Genomic DNA, 22149 nt, shown 5'->3' with positions numbered 1-22149 from the left:
TGTGGATGCTATGGTTCCTGAAGGCCTGGTCCCACACCTGGCCGTCAGACATGTGGGGGATGTCTGATGGGTTACTCCTACTCTGGGTACTCATATGGGCCTCAGCTGGCTGGCTAGAACCTGCAGAGAAAGAGAGACATTCCACTGCAGCAGAGGAGACTCCCTGAGCCTCAGGTCCAGGCCTGAGCTCAGGCTGGTCACTGGTCCCTCCTCCCGCCAGGCCTTGGCTGTAGGCCCAAACTAGTTCAGGAAGAGCTGCCTACTCATTCAAGGGCAATGCCTAGGTGGCCCCCAGCCCAGGCACTGGAGCACCGTGTCATTAACACGTGCTCTGAGGAAGAGCCTTAGGGGCTACTTTGAGAAAAAGGGGGGAACTGAACAGGTAGGTTGTGGATTCTTCAACCACAGCAATTCCTGCTTCATGGAGTTCTAAGTGAGAAAAGGGATTCTGCTGCTAAAAACAACAACAAAACAAAAACAAAAACAAAATAAGCAAGACATGTCATTCTTTTAGAATAGGGGTAAGAAAACTACCGCCCAAGGGCAAACTAGCCTTCCATTTGTTTTTGTAAATAAAGTTTTATTGGAACACAGCTGTGTTTGCTTGTTTCTGTATTATCTATGACTGCTTTTGTACAACAGCAGCAGAGTTGAATAGTTGTGACGCAGCTCACGTGGCTCACGAGGCCTAATATATTTACTATCTGGCCTGACACAGAAAAAGTTCCTCAACTGCTGTTCCAGAATGTCAGCCCTACTTTTTGCCTTTTTTCCCCAAGTTGGCCTTACCAGATGTTCAAAGCTCAGTCCTTCCAGTCCCCTGCTTCGTATCACTTCCTGTGAATGCCTTTCACCTGCTCACTGTGACAGCCACCTTGGACTTCCATCACTGGTAACCATGGGTAAGAGCCATGGTTCTCGAACTTTAAAGTCCACCAAAATCATTTAGAGGGTTTGTTGGGACACAAATGGCTAGTCCTCATCACCAGATTTTGTTTCAGTAGGTCTGGGGTGGGGGCTTGAGAATCTGCAGTTCTAACAAGCTCCTAGAACTGTATTTTGAGAACCTCTCTTCAGACTTACCTTCTGTCTGGAAAAAAAGTCAAAATGCTGAATAAGACCTAAGAAACATCTTTTTAAGGTCTCAAGGAATGAAAAAATAAATCAAATAGCAAGAAGCCAGGAGGTAAGAAAATTTCAGGCTAACAGCTGCTTCTAATTCATTATGACAATCCTCATATCCCCAGACACTGAGAGCTTTTTTAAAAATCTAGACTCATGCACTTCCCAACAAATGTCATCTTCTAAGTTCTTTTTCTACATTACACATGCCCCCACCTCCAATATACAAAACCTTGATACTTCTTTTATAGGTTTGTGGCACCAGTACTTCAAAGTACTGGCACTCAGCCCAACCTCTCCAAACCATCTTTAGTTGCTTGAGATGTTCCCATAGCAACTTGTACTTCCCTGTAACGATACTTAATTTTGTTACTCGTTCAGTATCTGCCCAGGTCAGCCTTTGTCATCATATCCTTAGCCTGGTGCCTGGCACATAGGTAACTAGTGGGAGAGGCACACCACAACGATGTGGCCGAGTTAGTGAAGAAATGAACCATGACTGAAGACTCTAACTTATGAAAGATGGAGCAACAGCCAGATAAAGCTACAGGACAGAGGTGTACCATGTCCTGAGTTAGGATGCCAATCTTTCATCAACAGGGATATAAAGAACCTCACTCACCAGTATTAGAAACATAACTATTTAGAAAGAAATTGAACAAATAAAAGCTCTTATTCTTGGACCAACACTTTGTTCCACAAGCAAAAGCTTCACTCTGGCCCAAGCTCCCTCCCCTAGAAGAGGGTAATTTCAGTGGGGCTCTCAACTCCGGGAGTAAGTAGGTCACACTGTTCTTCCAGAAACTTGGATAACACAGAAGGATAGTTCAAGGGTCAAGTAGGATTCTTTTGGTTTTGCCTTCCAAAAGGTGGTACCCATCATCCCTGTTGGTCTTGATGAGTGCTGGTGGGAGGGCCAAGAGGGCAGAGATGACCTCCCTTCTTTGGTCAAGAAGCTATCACCAGGGCACTTCTGCCTTCTCCCAGGGCTGGGCTGTCACATATGGAATGTGTTTCTTCTATTTCACCTTAATAACTAAATCAAAGATGTGACAGCTCTGTAGACAAGCACACAGGGCCAGAATTTAAGCAGTTCTACCAGTTCAGGCTAGATTAGGGACTCCCTTGGACTTCTTACCCTGGAAGTCCTTGCTGTTAACAAGGTCCCACTACTCTGCCCCATCCACCCAGCCCTTAGCTGGGGACTCCAGGTTCAGAGGAAACAGGGATCAGGATGGGGTAGGGAAGCTGGAGGCCAGTGTAGCCTAATAGGCCATTGGAGGAAGGAGGCTGGAAGCAGTTGGAATGAGGACCTCTCCAGGCAGGCTTATGGGCCAGAAAATAGGACCAAGCCAAGTAACTGCGAAAAGTGTGTTTTTCTGGTAAATATATTTTCTGATAAGGAAGCGAGTATGCAGAAAGACTAGGGGGAACTTAGAAGTTAGACCTCTGCCAAGACTTGTCTTTTCTATAGGAAAAGTCTATTGTGAATGACGTTGTTCCACAAAGGCCATAATGTCCTTAAATCTCAGCCCTAAGTTGTCTGGTTGGGATACATGGACCCTCTCCTCAAGTCTTCTTGGCTATATCCTCGGTTTCAGTATTTCTCATCCTTCAACCATCTACCTCCCAAGCCACACTCAGGGGCCTTCTACAGAAGCAGTGTCTCAGAACCAGCCCACTGGTGCCCTCTCATAAGAGGTGAAAGACAGATCTTAAACAGTAGGAACTGGGAATGGGGAGTGAACATGGGAAATGAACGAGGAACAAGGTCTCCTGTCCATCTGGGATGCCAGCACCTGGGTATACCGTTTATACCAGGTACTTCTACTCTCACTTTTCCTTACAAGCCCTTCTAGCTCTGTCTTGCCCTCTGGCCTTCTTTCCCTTTGCCATGCTCCAGCCTCCCCTGCTGTCTCAGTACTCCAACCTAATTCAGATGTTTTCTTCTCAATGTAGTAATTATGATAAACATTGTCAAGTCTTCTTTACGTGCATGGGAAGCAAGGTGTCTGGGGATATAAACCCCTAAATACAAGTTGCAAAACTGAAAAGTCAGGTAAAAGAAGCCTCGAGAAGCTTCGATTCTGTTTTTTAGTCACCACTTACCAATTGTAGGATGTCGGAAGAATTATCTCCCCTGCCTGGGCATCAGTTACTCATGCAAGATAAGAAGATACTTACCTCAATTAGAGGTTAAACTGAAGCTCAATGAAGACAAGTAAGTTCTAGTGTTCCACAATAGAACCAGGATTTAAATCTAAGATCTCCCACTTTAGCTCATAACTCGTGGGAAGAAGAGTGAATTGGCAGAAAACCAGTCCTTGCACAGACTGTAGCTTGGCTTCACATCACATAATGCCCAGGAAGTCTCAAGTTTTGAAGCTGGATTAAGTCATCCAACAATATTGTCATCCTGTACTGTTGGAGACTCAAAGTCCCTGAGCAGGAGCAAACAAATCTGGAAGCAGTTACCGTAGATTGTAGATTTCTCAAAAGGATTGTTTTTCAAATACAGTGTCCAACACAGAGAAAATCCAGACACATGAGTAAATAGCATGAGCTAAAACCAGCACAGGCAACAAAGACCAATTGGACTTGAGGTACTAGGGGTAGATTTTAAAATAATTGCTTTTCTGTTTAAGGAGATAAAATCTAAGCCTGAAAGTTGACAAAAACTGAAGTTATTAAAATGACAGATTTAAAGATGATAAGAGATTCTAGATGTTAAAATACAATGACAAATGAAATCTCAATGGAAGAATTTAATAGCATATTAGATACAGCTTAAGAAAAAATAAGTGACCTGGAAAAAGAGGCTGAAGAAACTTTCTAGAAAGTCTTCTTGGCTAAACCTTTGGTTTCAATCTCTCTCACCCTTCAACCATCTACTTCCCAAGCCACACTCAGGGGCCTTCTATAGAAACAGCATCTCAGAACCAGGCACTTCTTTAACCTAAGAAGTCTCTTAGCCAAAAAGCCAGCCTCCAACTCAATCAAAAAACTGAAGGGTTTGAATTTATAAATGGGAAATAAGGCCACTCATTGTCACTGGAAATACCTAACATTGTACCAGACATCTCAGCCAGAAATATTAGGCAAGGAAAGAAATTAGAGTTAAAAGTAGGGATTTAGATTCTTGCTACCCACAGATTACTACTGTCTACCTAGAAGACATAAAAGAATTAACAGAAACTCTACAAGAGAATTTAGTATAGTTATAGAATAGGGGCCCGCTTCATCTTTTTGTAAATCCAGTTTTACTGGAACACAGCTACACCCATGCTGTATATACATGCTGGCCAGAATCTGGGTGTAAATACTAGACCAGCATTTTCCACCCGGGTCACTTACCTAATGATTGAGCCCAGAGACGGCCCAGCAGCCTCGTCTACATGCAGCTTCATTTTCATTTAATCCTAGCTGCTAGGAGGGAAGGATTATCCCCAACTCTCAGATAGGGAAAATGAGGGCATAATTTATGACCTGCTGTTCAGTTTAACACATTCCCCCAATATATCCAGAATGAGTATGGATGATGTAAGCTATCTAGGGGTCACAGCTGGAAACCACAACATTTTCAACAACAACTAACACTGACTGGGCACTGCCTCGAGCCAGGCTCTGGTCTAGGTTCTTTGTACGCACCTCCTGATTTAATCCTCAAAATGGCTCTATTAGGAGGGTATCACCATTAGCCTTACTTTACAGATGAAAAAACAGAGGCTCAAAAGCAGGAAGTGAATCACAAAAGTTCACACAAGTAGGATGGGAAAGGGGAGCTTGAAACCCAAGTCTGTGAACCCCAGGCCCCACCGTCCTCTTAACCATCCCTCTGTGAAGCCTCTCACTGGAAGGGCACAGATACCCTCAGAGCTTGGCATTCACTTTCAGGGATCCAGAAGACTCATAAGTCCATCGTTAGTCCCGCCCTGCAGGAGCCCAGGTGAAGCCCAGGCATTGTTTGGCCTGAATCCCCCTCTTATCCCACCTCCAAGGTTCCTGACCTGGCCACCCTGCACTTACCTCTGTCCATGTTTTCACTCATTTCTTCCCTGGTCCAAAATCCTTAAGTTGTTCCTAACCGTTGGAGCTCAGAGACCTCTCCACCGCCCTCGTCCTCTCACTGAGCTTGCTTCGGGCTCTGCTTTTAAACACAGGTGGTTTTAAGGGCAACAAGAAACTCCACCTTGTCCTTTCCAAGGGAATCTCCCCAGAAGTTCTCAATTACCTGAAATGGCCTTTCTTTCTAAAAAGAAATTTTTTAATTTATTTATTTACTATTAATTAAGGTACCATTGGTTTATAATATGATGTAAGCTTCATGTGTGCAACATTATATGTCAACTCTGTACACACTATAGCATGCTCACCTCCAAAAGTTTGGTTTCCATCTGTCACTGTACAGTTGACCCCCTTTACCCAGTTACCTGCCCCTGTCCCAGCTTCCCATCTGGTAACAGCTACTCTGTTCACTGTATCTACATGTTTGTGTTGGTTTGATTTGGTTTGCTCATTTATTTTGGTTTTTTTGTTTGTTGGGGTGCATGTATCTTTATGAATTCGTGTTTTTATTTCTTTTGGATAAATACCCAGAAGTGGAATGTAAATTGATGCAGCCACTATGGAAAACAGTATGGAGATTCCTCAAAAATTTGAGAATAAAATGGCTTTTCTTTGCACCATTAGAGAGGCTGAGCAATTCCCACATCTGGGAGAACCGCACTTTGGAGCGGCGGTTCCCACACTTTGGAGGCAGTGGCATCACCTGGAGAGCTTATAAAGAGGCTCTTGGAAGTGGGCGAGGACCTGTGCCGGGGTAGTGGCTCAGGCCCACCAGGTGATCTGAATACTTAGCAATGTCTGAGAACCACTGGAGCAAGTGAATCTCAATTAAAGCACAAATGAGCTGCTAACCTTGCCCGTTTCTGGGGAGGCCACAATTGAGAAGGCTGCAGTGGGTTAGCCTACGGCAGGAGGGACAACTTGACGAGGAAGCCCTGGAGGGCTGGTCCCACTCCCCACAGCCCTACCTGACTGCACAGAGAGCAAACCCACCCAGTCTCTCTGGTCTTCATTTTCTCCTTGTTAAAGCAGGAGGTCATGAAAGCTCCCTCACAAAGGATGATGGGAAAGGCGTGTGTGAATGAGCGCCAGGCATTTGGAGCTCCTGGTCGGCCTTCCCTGAGGTCAGGAAACAGAAGCAAGGCCAAGAGCAGCCTATGATTGGAGAACACCCTGCCTTGTGACTGTCCTCCAGCTTCAGTGGGTGCTTGTTTGAAATGCAGAGGCCTGGGCTCCACCATGGGATCCAGATTCATCAGGTCTATAATTGGGCCGAGGAGTCTGCATTTTAGAACAAACACGGCAGGTGATTCTGGATTACTCTCGGCTAGACGCTGCCCTCATAGACTGCACACCGAGAGGAAGCATGAGCGGTGGGCAGGCACTTCCCCGAGAGAGTTAGGACCTCCCATATCCCTCAGCCTGGCCTGCACGGACAGCCCATCTCCTGTCATTTATTTGTTCGGTCCCTGTTCATTTAAAAACACAACTATGATAAACAAATTTATACTGTACAGCACAGGGAACTATATTCGATATCTTGTAGTAGCTTATGTGAAAAAGAATATGAAAACAAATATATGTATGTTCACGTATGACTGAAACATTGTGCTGTGCACCAGAAATTGACACAACATTGAAAACTGACTACACGTCAATAAAAAAATAAGAATTTAAAACGCAAAAAATAAAAAATAAAAACAATTCAGCGGGTGCCTGTTATGTACCGAGCACTGTGTTAGACCCTGAGACTCAAAATAAAGGGACAGTTCCCTGACTTCAAGGAGCTCCAGAATACGCTTTCCCATGGAAAAGTCTGATCACAACTTTCCTTTGCTCAAGATCCCTCAGTAATTCCTCTTCACCTCACAGGGGTTATAAACTCAAACACCTTCAAGGACACAAACCATAACAGGTATGCAAAATTGGCTAAGGCAAAGCGGAAGACTGGGGAGGATGTCAGTGAACAAAAGCCTGCATATCCTCTTACATGGCTTCAAGTTAAACAAACAAAGGGCCAGCACCGCCTAACAGTCTGGTTTTACCTATTGATTTTCGCCCTCCGGCCATCAGTCTGCAACCTCTGAATCCAAACTCTTTCCTGTGGCATACCAGACCTCTAGAACGTTCACTCACAAGTACTCCCTAGTCTCATTCTTGCACCTCTCTCCCCCCTCAACAGCCCCCAAGCACTGAACCTCCTATAAGTCCTCCCGCATACCGTGATCTCTCATTCCTCCAGGCCTTTACACATGCTGTTCCCTCCACTCAGAGAGCCCTTTTCGCAAACCTACCCACTTGACAGTCCTCCAAGTCTACGTGTGCATGTCACCTCCTCCAAGGAATCTTCCTCCCTGACTCCTTAGGCAGGTTTAGGGGCCCAACCCTACACCCCCATGCTCTTTGTGCATGCCTACAGTATACAGCACAGCAGTCAGGCAGTGCTTTGAGGCCTTTGCTGTAGCTGGGCCCCAACACCTAGACCACTCTGCCCCCAGATACATGCTCGGCTCACTCCCTTACCTCCTTCAAGTCTTTGCTCAAATCTCCCCTTCTCCCTGAGGCCGACTATAACTACTGCTTCAACCAGCAACCTCTTCCCACCCCCAGCACACTGCAGTTCCCCTATCCCTTTCTACCTTTCACGTCTTATTGCACTTTTCTCCTTCACATGCACTCTACACTTAACTATTATATGCATCCTCCCTTCCAAAACTCCACGAGAGCAAAGGGCTTCCATTGTCTGGTTTACTGATGTTTCTCAAATGCAAAGAATGCTGCTTAGCCCATAGGGAGCTCAACAATGTTTCTGAATGAAGGAACAAGGGGACGAATGAATGAATGAACCAATGAACGAATGAAGGAATAAAACAATGCAGTTATCTAAAGTCTGGGTCCCCTTCTGGATTGTAGGTTTCTCAGCTTCCGCCTTAGTTCCAAGGTACACAGAAGGTTCTTGGTTAGTGTTTGTTGACAATTATCTGTAACTAAGGATGGGAATGAAGGAATCAATCGATTGCAGTCACCAGGTGCCTGCTGATGGTGGAATGAAGACTTGCCCAGAGAAAACCCCACTTTCCCCCCAGTCTCCGCCGTTTCCCACATCTGGATCATCTCTCCTGCAGAGTGCGGGGGCTCCGACCACCACAACTGTAGCATAGCTTCGCCAAGAGGGGTCGCCAAACCCTTATTTTCCTTCCTGGTGCGGAAAACTCAGGGCAGACGCAGAGAAAGCGCAAGTGAGAGGACGGAAGAAAGGTGGGCAAAGAACCTGGGCCCCCTCCCAGAGCAGCCAGCGCCCTGCCCACGTGGCGCGTGCCCGCGGAAGGCTGGGGACCGAGCTCGCGCTGACTGCTGGACCCCGACGAGCCCCGTCCAACTCAGCGCGGCACCTGTGCTCCCAGGATCTTTTAGATACGACCCTGGGCGAGAGAAGTTGGATGCCTTAGGCAATGTCGCACAACTATAAAACCTCAGGGGTAGGATGAGAATCCAGATTTGCTGAGTGCTTTTGTTTCCTCCCTCCACTCCGCCCTCCTCCCCAGCTCTTTCTGGCATCTCTGTTTCAACAGCAGAGCAAGATTCCAAGTCCAGTGCCTGGCTTGGCCCAATTTAGAAGGCCCCTGGATCCTCTTTCTTGGTGGGGAAAGCGTGGAAGTAGGCAGTGGGAGGAGAGGAAAAGGCAGAGTTCCAGCTGCCCTCAGCCCCCCTCCCCTTTTGTACCACCCTTGCTCCCTTGATTTCAGCCCCTGGACTTTTAAGTAGCCACTTGGTTACATGCCAATTCACCTGGGAAAGAAGAGCCTGGCAAACACAGAGGTAAGGCAGGAGGGAGAAGAGACTGCAAAGGGTCCCCTATCCCCTCCGAGAGCTAAACAGTAGGGAAACTGAGACCCGAGTGGGGGCTACCTGAGAAAACCCTGGTCTGTGTACACCTGCTGCCAGAACCAAGGAGTCTGTAATGATGGGCTCTTTTCATGGACATAGATCCAGAGTTCCAGGTACTGGGCCTCTCGGCAATCCAGTGAGGAAAGTATCCTTGGCCCCATTTTACAGATGGGGAAACTAAGTCCCAACAAGCTTTCCTCAACATTGCTCAAGTTCACACTGCTTGCACTGGCCTGACTCTAGGTGTGTCTGAATCCAGGCCTAGCGTGTGTTCTCTTTCTGGATTTCCCAGCCTCGGCAACAGGGCCTTAATGATCCCATGAGGTCTGGCCTGATCTCCAGGTTGTATGAGATGATCTGGAGTGGGGAGCCAGAGAAGGAGGAATGCCAGTGTCACGGTCTGGTGGCTGTGGCAAACTCAACCCATCTATTTCTGGCAGGACGTGAGGAAGGTTATCACCAGATTGCCCTCTGGGGAACATTCTTCTTCCAACCAGTTACCCAGCAGGCCTTAATACCCAGCAGTTACCCAAAGGGCACTGCAGGTGTTCCTTTCTCCAGAAAGCCTCCCTGACTACTCCAGCCCCTCAGAGCTCCACGGCTACCCTTCGAGATTCTGAGCCATTGTCCACGTAGGTGTCCTCTGACCTTGGAACTCATTCCCAACCTGATTGTAATGACCTTGAAAAGAGAGACAAACTCTTTGCTTGTACTTCCCTTTAGCCTCTGGTGGCTGAGCATACAGTAGGTGCCAAGAAGCTGCTTTTTGTTTACTTGTTTACTGTTTACACGGGAAAACAGATCTTAAAAAGCAGCTCTCTGTTCCAGGGAGTTTTTAACCAAATTTGAAAATGATATCTGTGTCCTGTGGGACAACAGAGAGGAGTGAATTATCATTACTCATTCATTCAACAAATATTTCATGAGCAACTGCCATGTGCTAGACATCGTTCTTGGCACTGGCGACACAGAAGGCAACAAAACAGGGGCATCCCTCTTGTCATTTACCTTCTAAAGCAGGTATCAGAAAATGAACAAAGTATAGAAACAAATATAGTCGGGTAAGTGCTGTAAAGGAAACCCAAGTTGGACGGGGGATTGAGAGCAAGAGGGAATGCTATTTAGATAGGTTAGTTAGGCAAAGGCCCATAAGAAGTAAAGGAGAGTCCACATGGATCTCTGGGGCAATAGCTCCAGGCAAAGGGCAGAGCGAGTGCAAAGGCCCTGGGGTGAGAACATGCATTTGCTGTATTTGAGCAAAGGATCTCTCAAGGTTTTGTGAAGCTTGATAAGGACTTTGGCTTTTCTTTTGAGCATGATGGGAAGACAGTACAGATCTTCTGGAGCTGGTATCTGAGTGACTAACTGCCTTGTGGAGCTGGCTGGGGGTTCCCAAACCAGTTGTGACACCTTGGGCTGTGTGAGGTACATTCCTGGCTCAGATCTACTTGTTCTCAATGCTAGAGTAGACCACCTTTGCTCCTTCAAAGTCCGAGGTATTCATCTGGGGTTCCTGGAACTCCGAGACAACATTCTCAACCAGGGGCCACATTGCAGTCACCTGGAAAGCTTTCCCCCAGACCAGTGCCAAGCTCCATCTCTGCCTCACTGACCCAGAGTCTCTGGGGTGGACCACAGGGATAAATGCCACTCATAAAGAAACAGTCTTAAAGGGGCTGTGGATGGGCCTCAGAGGACCTCTCATCCCATCTCAAATTTGATCTGCAGGTACATTTGATGTTAAAAGGATGATAAGGACCAGACTTTCATCCCCCAAAGATGGAGAATCATATTCCCAGGCGAACAAAGTGGGTCTGTTGGGGAAGCCTGATTACAACCCACGGCCCCGCTGCCTTCACTGCTCCCTTCACCCTCCTGTTTGCTCCCTCCCCAGCCTCCCGCCACCCACCCCTCCTGCCAATGCCTTCTTCTCTGGTTTCTCCATCTTTACTTTGCCTCCATCTATTTTGATGTCAGCAGCTCCCTTCCTTCCAGCACTTAGTATGCTGCCAGCATTCAATACCTCTTCAAATATGAATAAGCTGTTCTCTGCGCCAGAGCTGTGGTGGCTCAGTTAAATCAGTCTTTTCTGGGCTCTTTCTGTTTGCTTTTCCCCAAGGTCTTCCTGCTTCGGCTGTCAAAGAGGAGTTTGTTCCTGCCACCCTCCTCTCCCCCTGCCCAGGACTCAGGGTACTGCTTAGGGCACAAAGAAAAGGATCTTGTTTCCTTATCCATGGATGCTATCTACTTTTGTCACCCACACTTCAAAGCTGAGGGGCCCTCTTGGGGATCCCTGGTCCTGGGAGGGAGACCGAATGCCCTTGGCCCTGGGTGTGCTGGGGGAGCAGGTGGGAGCCAGCAGCCATGGGGTGACTGGTGGCCTGGCTCCCTGGGGTGGGGCTGTCTGGCTTTGGCAGGCACTGAACTCATCTCCTTGTGGTCTGGACCTGTTTGCTGTGATCCCCTGAAATGTCCCTTTCTCTGAATGGCGTATGGGTGGTGCAGTGTGACCTATATGTAGACTTGTTGTCAGGGGTCTGGGGGGTCAAGTCACAAGTCCCAGCTCCATGCCTTACAAACTGTGGTGGTAAGTTATTAAGTATCTCTGGGCAGCAGTTTCTCATCTGTGAAGAGACATGAGGAAAGAGGCTTGAGAGAATTAATAATATAAATTTGAGCCTCTCCCAAATTCTGTCCAGTTATCCACTAAACCACTCCTCCACCTGAGCATTTAAACATTCATTCTCTCAATTTGGATTTATTGAGGTCAACTGCGCACTCGCCAGTCTCCCAAGACTGAAGTCATGACAAGGAATGTTCTGCAAGGAGCTGACCCCTTTCACTCTCACCCAGGAGACCTAGGAGTTTCCACAAAACATTTTCTTCCCGTTACACCACATTTGCCAGTTCCTTCCCACCGGGAGTTTTCTTGGCAGGAAGTCTCCTTGTTCCCTGGGAGGCCCGCTCTGACTTACTGGGCTTCTGTTGACCTTGGGCTTCTGTTGACCTTGGGCTTCTCTTGACCTGGGTCTTTCCCCAAACCCAGAATCTACCAACTTGGTCTCCACCTATCCCCTTCTTCCTAGGAACTCTTGGGTAGGGACAAGGCCTAAGTGGCCCCCTGCCCCATCAGCCCACTCTGCTAAGTCCTCAGAGCCAGAGAGGGCTCCTTCACCCCAGAGCCTTTCAGAGAGCGGCTTCATCATGCCATTCTCCGTGTACTGGGCACGCAGGTGGAGGCACGCCAGATGCTGTACGGAGCCCTGAGCAACATTATCACAAGTCACTCCCACAGCCCTGCGGCAGCCGTAACACTGGTGGCCACTGTGAATACCCCTGTGTCGTCCCCTCGGATGCTGACTCGGCTTGGTCACGTGTCCTGCGTCAGCCAATGGGACATTAGAAAGCACGATGCAAGCAGAGGCCTGACAAGTGCTTGGGCCCTGGGGCTTGTCCTCTTGGAGCGTTTGCCCTTGGAAGTCAGCCGCCATGCTGTAAAGGGGCTCAGGCCAGGCTACAGAGGGATGAGAAGCCTCATGGAGAGAGGGCCTGGAGGAGGAGACACCATGTCCCACATTCCAGCCCCCCGACTGAGCCCCACTGACTCACAGAATCATGAGAAATATTACATTGCTATGGTTTTAAGCCCCTAAGTTCAGGGGATGATGTGTTACAGAGCAACAGAAAAAGGAAGCAAACCCCGAGACCCAGATAATCTTATTACTGTCCCCATTTTACAGCTTGAAATCTGTCTCCCAAGGTTGCCTACTTAGTAAGCCAATGTGGCAAAAATGAACCACCTGGCTCTCCTGCGGGGGGAACTAAATGGACTGACAGCCCCTCTACGTCCCCCCTGGACCTGGACCAGCATTGCATTCTCACTGAGGCAGTCTTCCTGCTCCCTCCAGGATGCGCCCAGGCACTGATTGCCCTGGCAGGGGTTCCCATTCCTAGGATATGTGGCGTTCCTTCTTCAGCCTACTTTGGCTCAAGGACTCCCCATCCGCTGGGCTGAGGCTTTTTTGGAATTGTGTTGCAGAGTAATAAGACTCTTCCTGCCTCAGTCCCCCTTCCTTCTTTCTTCTTTACCAGGACCACAGTCTGAAGGCTGTCCTACCTCCTCCCGCCTCCTCCTGCTCCCGCCAGCTATCCTTCACAGGTGCTTCCTCCAATTAATCTGTTGCATTTTGAATCCCATTTTGGCGTCTGCCTCTCAGAGGATGGGAACCAACACGTGGCAAGCTGAGATTCGAACCCAAGGAACCCGAGGCTTCCCTTTGTTTCTCTCCAGATACTTTTCCTCTCGGTAAAAATAGGCATCTTCAAAGGTTGCTACCATCCAGATCTCAGAAGCTCTAAGGCCACAGAGAAGGGAAACTCCAAGGACAAGGACAACAAGGGGCAGGAACCTCCACAGACTTGCCTAGGGGAGCCAGACAGACACCTGGCTCTTCAGGAACTGGCACGACCCAGAAGCTTCCACAGAAGGAATGGGGGTGGGGGGGCGGGAGGGATGACAAACCAGCCTTTGTCTTCTTCTCACTGAATTCTCTCCAATGCCCACAAGGCCAGTATTACAACTCCCACTTTACAAGGGAAGCCACTTGCCTTGAGTCACGCGGCCACCATGTGGCAGGGCTGAGACTTAAACCCAGGTGGAGGGAAACTGAGCAGCCAGGTGCTTCTCAAATTCTGGGTGTTAATCCCTGCTCCTTCACGTGGAAGACCTTGGGCAATTTCCCTAACCTCTCTGAGTCACAGTTTCCCCATGTATAAAACTTGGACACAAATTGTCCCTTTTTCCTGGGGACTTGTAAGCATCAAGAATGGAGTTTGGTGCTAGTGGGTGTTCAGTGCATGTTAGTTCTGCCCCCACACCCCCACTCTTGCCTCTAGGCTGGCCTGTTTTCCATTACACCACACTGTTTCCATTCTGCTATTGACACACATGAGATAAGCACTTAAAAAAAAAAAAAAGAAAAGAAAAACCCAAACCCCAGGCTGATCACAGCTGCACATAGGTTGATATCCAAACCTGATTCATAATCTGGTGTTGCCTTCAGGCCTATAAAAAATAACAACACATCAACAACTGAAACCTTGATAAATGAGTGAGGAACACACAAAAATCAAAGGCTCTAAGCCAGGACCCAAAAAAATCCCCTGGATTCCTTCCCCATGAGGGGAGGTTTTCCACAGGGATACAGCCCTGTGCTTTGGCTCAGGGACCATGCTGCTTTCTCCTTGAGAAAGCTCTGGGGATAAAAATAGCCAAGCAGCAGGCGGCCCCTTCTGGGGCTCAGAGACCGGAGGGAAGGGATGGAAGGAGGGGGCCTTGGCTCCCCGGTGTCTGTGTCCTTGAGAAACAGGAGGAGGAGGGGAGGCTGTGCAATTTGGGGTCTGAGGGGGAGGTGGGGATAGGAGGCTTCCTGGTGAAGAGGAGGAAGAAATGGTCATATCAGGACTCCCCAAATAATGGTTGGGTCAGGACTCCCCAAATGCATGGAGCCACAGAATCCCACAGAAATGGCTTGGGAAGCAAGAAAAGTAAGGGGCAGGGCTAGACTTTGAAAGACCAGGAGGAGCAAGGCAGGCCACCATGCCACCAAGCAAGACCAGGAGGAGCCCCTTAGTATATAAAAAGAACAAAAACAAACAAATGAAGCCCATGGGACCCTGGTTTGACTATCTGAAATGAACCCAGGCCAATGTAGCCACTTCCAAGAGGCCCCTGTTCTACAGAAGTCGTCCCTTTGCTTTTCCATCCCTGCCCCAGAGGCCCCAGCTTAGACTTCATCCTTCTTCCTAAGTGGTCCCCGGGCAAGTCCAATGTCTAGCACTCCTCTAAAGGGCCACCTCACCAAGCCATTTGGCAAGCATGCAGGTAGAATCACAGGGCTCTAAGGAGCTTAGGGTCACGGATTGTTGAGTCCCTTATTTTGGCCTCATTGTGCAGGTGAGGCATCTGAAGTCCAAAGAAGATGAGCAGCTCATCCAAATCACACACAAGTCCATTGCTCAATCCAGTGCTGCTGCACTGCAGAGCTGCCAGTGACCCCATCTGCCCAGAATGTCACCTGTCCAACAAGCATGACTTAGCACCAACTATGTACCAGGCACTGTCACAAGTAGGTGGGTGTGCAAGGTGGGAGACGACTACTTTATGTCAGGTGTACACAGAAAGCTTCTCTGATAATGTGACATTTGAGCAGAGTCCTGGAGGGTGAGCCATGAGGATATCCTGTAGGAGAGCATCCCAGGAAGCGGGAACAGTATGTGCAAAGGCCCTGAGGCTGAGTGTGTTCAAGAACTAGCAAGAGGCTAGATGGATGGAGTGGAGTACTTGGGGATGAGGTCAGCGATGGAACAGGTGGGCTCTATAGGCCACTGGACGAGCCTTGGCTTCCCCTAGTGTGGCAAGGAATCTTTGCAGGGTTTTGAGGAAGACTCGATCTAATATAGCACTTAAAAGGATCTCTCTAATTATAATGTGGAAAAGATGATGTTGTAGAGGGTCAAGGGTGGGACCAGATAGGAGGACACTGCATAATCCCAGGGTGAGGTGCCGATAACATGGCTCAGGATGTGAGGATGCTGAGAAGCAGGTGGATTCTGGGTAGAAGTCAAGACCACAGGATTTGCTGCTTGGTCAGACATGGGGTGGGAGGAGAAGAAAAGCATCAGGGTTGATGCAGGGCCTTGGCCTGAGCAACCGGAAAGACTGAGTTGTCATTTACTGAATTGAGGAAACCGCAGGAGGGGTAAATCTGAGGGGGAGATCAGGACTGTGTGTGGACCTGGCCTCAGGTCAGAATCAGTTCCCTGAGGCCTTCAGGGATCACATGGTCGCTTAGCCTGGAAGAGCCGACAGCCGTGTTCAGCCCCAGGCTGTGTGGCAGACAGGAACAGCCGCAGTCAAGGCTATGCTGCATTCCATTACCCCCAGTTCACTCATACCACATCTCCACACCCTGGCCCAGCCTGAACACACTTGTCCCCAAGGACTCATCCATTCCAAAAAATATTTTTTAAACAAATTCTTTCATTTCTCTACAACTTTATGGTGTAGGAACATTCTTTCCTGTGTTATTCCACATGACCCTCATCACAAGCCTATGAGATGTATGGGGCAGGCATTAGCATTCCTTTTTTTACAGATGTAGAAACTGAGGCACAGAAAGGCTAAGTGCCTCAGGTTAGGCTGCACCAGCACATAGTCCAGGAGTTCAGGGTAGAACCCATGTCTGCTGCCCCCTGGGTAAGACCTGCTTTGAGCCACACTTTCCACTTAATGAAGGATGACTTTTGGAGCAGCTGTGATGAATTTGGTCTATGACTGAATTGGCCAGCACAACTAATCACATACGGCTTTTTAAATTCAAATTAAATTAATTAAAACTGAATACAATTAAAGATTTAATTTTTCAGCCTTTTTTTTAACGATTTTTTCATTTAATTTTTTAGTCTTGCCAAATTTCAAGTGCTTAATGTGGTTGGTGACTGCCATATTGGACAGCACAGCTAATAGAACATTTCCATTATCGCAGAAAATTCTGCTGTACAGTGTACTGACAACCCTTCTCACCCATACCAGCCCTGACTCCCAATGTCAGAGTGGAGGGCTTATGGGTAGTATGTGGTGTCATGCCAACTTCCATCATTCTCAACTTTTGCCCTGACAACATACCACATGAACCATATCTTACTTAATAATAATTTTTAGAATGACTAACTTTTTAAAGTTAAATATTGATTTATGCCTTGTCCTAAGCATGCAGTCATGGTTATGGGTACAAATTATGCATACAAACATGCAATTAAAGTTATTGAATGATTGTCTATATACTACCTCAAATCATCTCATGATTGAGAAACACTGGGCATGGATGGGCTTTGGAAACAGAAAACGTCTTCATCATTTAATCCGCTATGTGTCCTTGGGCGTACTTCTTCACCTTTCTGAATCCCAGTGATTTTTTTTTTAATTTGTAAAGTAAATGTTCCAACTGAGTTCTTATAAGAATCAGGTAAAGAGGTTTATAGTGAGAGCCTGGCACACAATAAGTGCTTATCAAATGTAGTTTCTTTTCCGTCCTCTTTTATTCCCCCTTCTCTCAGTCCCACTCAGAGCCAGAAGCTTAAAAGTAAAAACAGGAATGGCAGGTCCATAGGGGACTAAGGAAAGTGCCAATACAACCCTCAGAATCTAGGGCCGTTAGCTCACTCAGGGAAGACCTTAGAGGTCCTAACCTCTTTCTTCTAGCTGACTTTGAGCCTCTGCACAAGAAGGAAGCGAAGTCTAAGACCAGGTTTTAAACTCTCTGCCAGAGCACTGAACGCATGCTCCAATACAAGTTTATAGAGCCCTTTGGCAAAGGCTGAGAGATTTATTGGACCTAGACATGTAAGGAAATCTTTGTCCAATCACTAGCTGACCAGCAGGCTAATAAGCAGAGACTTCAGGGGCCACACATGATAAAGAATACAGACTTTACAGAATTGGTCCAGAAAGTCACTAAGGAAACAGACAGCAACAATAATAAACCCTAGTGAGGGGACAGAATCTGATTTTTACAAGACACTAAGAAACAGGAAAGTATGGCCTAAAGGAACAAAAAGCAATCAATAAGAACTCTCCCTAAGGAAGCCCAGATGTTGGATTAGATGCCTTAGTCTGTTTAGGCTGTTATAACAAAATACCATCCACTGACTAGCTTATAAACAACAAACATTTATTTCTTGTAGTTCTGGAGGCTGGAATTTCATGATCAAGATGCAGCCAGGTTGTAGACTTTTTGTTGTAGCCTTAAATGGTAGAAGGGGAGAGAGAGTTCTCTTGGGCTTCTTTTATGAGAATGATAATCCCATTCATGAGGGCTCTACCCTCATGACCTAAGCAGCTTCCAAAAGCTCCATCTCCTAATGTCATCACTGTGAGCATTAGGATTTCAACATATGAATTCTGGGGAAACATAAACATTCAGACCATTGCACTAGACAAAGACATTAAATCAGCTATTATAAATATGGTCACAGAACTAAAGGAAGCCAACTATAAAGAACTAAAAGTATGAGAACAATGTCTCACCAAATAAGGAGATAGAAATTCCTTCTTTCTATCTATCTATTTATCTATCTATCTATGCCAAATAGGAATTCTGAAGTAGAAAACACAATAACTGAGGAGCAGTCCTGCAGAGCGATCTGAGAAGCTGTCATCCTGGGCTTGAGGGGTTCAAGTCCTCAGAAATGTCCACCAAATAAAACATAACTCTCAAAAAATAAATAAATAAAACACAATAACTGAAATGAAAGGAACTCAACAGTAGATTTGATCTGACAAAATAATCAGGAGAACAGATCAATTGAGATTATCCAGTTTGATTAGCAGAGAGAAAAAAGAATGAAGAAAACTGAACAGAGCTTCGGAGACCTGAGGAACATCATAAAATATGTCAATATATGCATAATGGGTGTCCAAGAGGAGAGAAGAGAGACAAAGAGACAAAAAGAATATTTGAAGAAATAATAGTCCAAAAATACCCAAATTTGATGAAAAACATTAATCTGCACATCTTAGAAGCTCAACAAGTTCAGAGTAAGACAAAGCAAAAGAGTTCCACACTTAGACATACAGTCAAATGGTCAAAAGACAAAGGAAGACTGTTACAAACAATAAAAGATAACTCCCATATACAAAGGATCCTCAATAAGATTAGTAGTTAGTGTCTCATCGGAAACTATGAAGGTCAAAAGGCAAGGGAATGACATATTAAAACACTGAAAGAAAAAGACAGTTGAACATGGATTCTATACCTAACCAAACTATCCTTCAGAAATGAAGAAGAAATTAATACATTCCTAAACTGAAAACAAAATAAAATTCATTGCCAACAGACCTGCCCTAAAATAAATACTAAAGCGAACACTTTAGGCTGAAATGAAAGGGCACTAGCCAGTAGTGGCACAAACCCACATGAGGATATAGAGCAGCAGCAACCACCTGGGTAAATATAAAAACAATATCAAGGTTTTAAAAAAATGTACAACTTTTGTTGAACTATCTCATTTAAAAGACTACTGTACAAAGCAATAATTATAAAACAATTGATGGTCTTATAATGTATAAAGATGTAAGCTGTATGACAATAATAGTAGAAAGGAGGGAGGAGGTAAAGAAATTATTTTGGAGCAAAAGTTTGTATACGATTGACATTAAGTTGGTATTAATCCAAACAAGATTGTTTTAAGTTAAGGTGTTCCCTGTAATCCCCAGGACAACCACTAAGGAAAAAACTAAGATATATAAAAACTAAAATATATATAAAAGAAACAAGAAGAACATTACAATTGTATGCCAGAAAATATTTATCTAACACAAAAGAAGGCAGTAATGGAGGAGTATAGAAAGAAAAATATATAAGACACATAGAGAACAAATAGCAAAATGGCAAATGTAAACATTATCTTCTTGGTAATTAAAATAATGTAAATGAACTAAACATTCAAAAGATAAAAACCATGATCCAACTCTATGCTGTCTATAAAGACACACTTTAGAATCAAAAATACAAACAGGCTGAAAGTAAAAGGATAGAAGAAGATATACCATAGAAAGAGTACCTAAAAGAAAGCTGGAGTGGCCATACTGAAATAAGACAAAATAGACTTTAAGACAAAATTGTTATTGGAGATCAAGAACGCCATTTTTTAATGATAACAGGATAAACCCATCATGAAGACATAACAATTATACACATATATGCACCTGTTGACGGAGTCCCAAAATACATGAAGCAAAAAATGACAAAATGAAGGGAGAAACAGACAATCCAGCAATAATAGCTAGAATTTGATACCAACTTTGAATGATGGATAAAACAACTAGGCAGATGATCAGCAATGGAATAGAAGATTTGAACCAGGTCTAACCAACCAGGTCTGACAGACATCTGTAGCACTTTCCACCCAACAATAGCAGAACACATGTTCTTTTCAAGCCCACATGGGACATTCTCCAGGATGGACCATACTTTAGGCCATAAGACAAGTCTCAATAAATTTAAAATTATTTAAGTCATACAAAGTATGTTGTCTAAATATAATGAAGTAAATTGGAAACCAACAGCAGAAGAAAATTTGAGAAATCCACAAATATGTGGAAATTAAACAGCACACTCTTAAATAACCAATGGATTAAAGAAGAACTCACAAGGAAAATTAGAAATGCTTTGAGATTAATAAAAATGAATACATGACATACCAAAACTTATGTAATTCAACTAAAGTAGTGCTTAGAGGGAAATTTATGGCTGTAAACACATGTATTATAAAAGGAGAAAGATGTCAAATAAATAACCCAACTTTCCACCGTAAGAAATTGGAAAAAGAAGAGCAAATTAAACCCAATACAAGCAGGTGGAAAAAGATAATAAAAACTAGAGCAGAAAGAAATGAACGGAAACTAGAAAAAGAATAGAGAAAAATCAACAAAACTAAAAGTTGATTCTTTGAAAAGGTAACAAAATTATAAGGGAATACTGTAAACCACTGTATGCCAACAAAGTAGATAACTTAAAGGACAAATACCTAGAAAGACAAACTACCAAAAATTGACTCAAGAAGAAATAGAAAATCTGAATAGATCTATAATAAATAAAGAGATTGAATTAGTAATCAAAAACTTCCCACAAAGAAAAAAGCCCAGGCCCAGATGTCTTCACTGGTAAATTATACTAAATATATAATGAATAATCAAAACAAAAACTTCCAAAATAGAGAAAAGTAGGAACACTTCTCAACTCATTATATGCATTCAGTATTACCCTGATACTAAGACCAGAAACAGCACAAGGAAAAAAAAAAAAGCTACAAACCAATATCCCTTAAGAATATAGAAGGAAAAATCCTAAACAAAATACTAGCAACATATAAAAAGAATCCAGCAACATATAAAAAGAATTATATACCATGACCAAGTAGAATTTATCCCAGAAATGCAACCTTGGGTTACCAGCTAAAAATCAATGTAATACACCATATTAATATAACAAAGGACAAAACCACATGATTATCTCAACAGAAACAGAAAAAGCATTTGACAGATTGCAATGCCCTTTCATGAGAGAAAAAGAAAAACATTCAATAAACTAGGAATAGAAGGGAAACTAACTTCTGGACCTGATAGAAGGCATCTATTAAAAAAAAAACCATGGTAAACATCATTCTTTTTTTTAATATTTCTGTTTTAAATTTTTATTTTTATTTTTTCTTCCGGTTTTACTGAGATATAATTGACATATAGCACTGTATACTTTTTGGGGGGGTAATTAGGTTTTATTTATTTATTTACTTATTTAATGGAGGTATTGGAGATCGAACCCAGGACCTTGTGCATGCTAGGCATACACTCTACCACTGAACTATATCCTCCCCCATTAAACATCATTCTTAATGGTCAAAGACTGAAAGCTTTCCTCCCAAGATCAGGAACAAGAAAAGGATGTCTTTTCCCATCATTTCTATTCATCATTGTACTAGAAGTTCTTGCCAAGACAATTAAGTAAGAAAAAGAAATAAAAGGCATCCATATTATTTTTAAAAAAGAAGCAGCAGCAGCAAAACTGTCTGTATTTGGAGATGATATAATAGTACATATAGAAAATCTAAGGAAAATGCATGTGTGCATGTGCATGTGCACATACACACAAACTACTAGAGCTAATAAATGAATTCAGCAAGGTTTCAGGATACAAGATAAATATACAAAAATCAATGGTATTTCTACACTAGTAATGACCAATTCAAAAATGATATTAAGAAAACAGTTACACAATTGATTTTGCAATATATAAGAATAAAATACCTAGGAATAAATTTAACAAAAGAAGTTTAAGACTCGTACACTGAAAGCTACAAAACCTCACTGAAAGAAGTGTAAAAAAGACCTAAAAAAATGGAGAGACATTTCTTGTTCACAGGTTGGAAGACAAATTGTTAAGATGACAACAATCCCCAAATTGAACTACAGGTTCAACACAATTCTTACCAAAATTCCAGCTGTCCCTCACCCTT

This window comes from Vicugna pacos, chromosome 10 (assembly GCF_048564905.1).
Source record: "Vicugna pacos chromosome 10, VicPac4, whole genome shotgun sequence".
Taxonomy (NCBI): Eukaryota; Metazoa; Chordata; class Mammalia; order Artiodactyla; family Camelidae; genus Vicugna; species Vicugna pacos.
This window is presented reverse-complemented; position numbering follows the sequence as displayed.